The sequence below is a fragment of the Penaeus vannamei genome, chromosome 28 (genome assembly GCF_042767895.1).
Source record: "Penaeus vannamei isolate JL-2024 chromosome 28, ASM4276789v1, whole genome shotgun sequence".
NCBI lineage: Eukaryota > Metazoa > Arthropoda > Malacostraca > Decapoda > Penaeidae > Penaeus > Penaeus vannamei.
The window spans coordinates 15,359,906-15,360,731 of NC_091576.1; the positions used below are offsets into that span (position 1 = coordinate 15,359,906).

The following is an 826-nucleotide window of genomic DNA, read 5'->3' on the forward strand; positions in this document are numbered from 1 at the left end:
TATATAATATGAAAAATGCTTTACTGTCAATAGTGAATTACAATAATACTCACTGAAGGATTTGTCAAGATATAAAAATCTTCACTGCATTCGCAAAATATGTATTTGACCTTAAAAGCATTCATAAAGACAAATATCAATATTCTGTGATAAACAATTCAAGCTTGAATCTGAATATGGAAAAAAAAAATATTTTTTATATAGTACATTTGGACCTTGCTAGACCACAATTCTAAGAAATCTTAAAATGAGTCTAAGACACTTACAAGAACAGTTACTTTAGGTCCAAGAAATACAGAGCCAAGGGTCATATCCCTACGAGTCTGATATGTACTAAGGAACAGAAACTGGAAGTGGAGAAAATATTACAAATTTAATGTACCTAAATGATTCTTCTGCATCTTGAGATTTCATTTACAAACTACAAGAACTGCAAGAGTATCTATATATTGTATAAGTATTGCATGGACAAACAAATGCAATCTGCATTGTTTTTGGCTTTTTTGAAGCAAATAAAACAACAATAATGAAAAAAACTTATCTGTATCTATAAACTTTTATTCCAAATGTTAACAAGATGTGGCTCATGAAGAGATGAGTTAGAGAGAGAAAATATCAAATTTCTTAAAAATCACTGCAAAAAGGAAGAAGTAAACAACCCCAAAAAGCAGCATGTGATGAAGTATTAGTTCACCTTTAGCAAAAGACTGAAGCTTTTATTAGAAAAAAAGAGTAAATAAACAAATGCCTCAAAGCATCAGCTGATACATTTATTGGTGTAACATAAATTCCAAATGAAAATGGTACAGGCTATATTTGCAGACAA

At 29.7% G+C, this 826-nt stretch overlaps 1 protein-coding gene across 1 annotated transcript in view; it reads right to left on the reverse strand.

Moving 5' to 3' along the window:
• Nucleotides 1-826, reverse strand: part of LOC113825686 (coiled-coil domain-containing protein 43) — a 25,790-nt gene continuing 24,964 nt past the window's right edge. The window contains exon 5 of the mRNA XM_027378522.2: nucleotides 1-826. This exon is cut by the window's right edge and continues 79 nt beyond it. The gene's annotated coding sequence lies outside the window, so the exon portion shown is untranslated.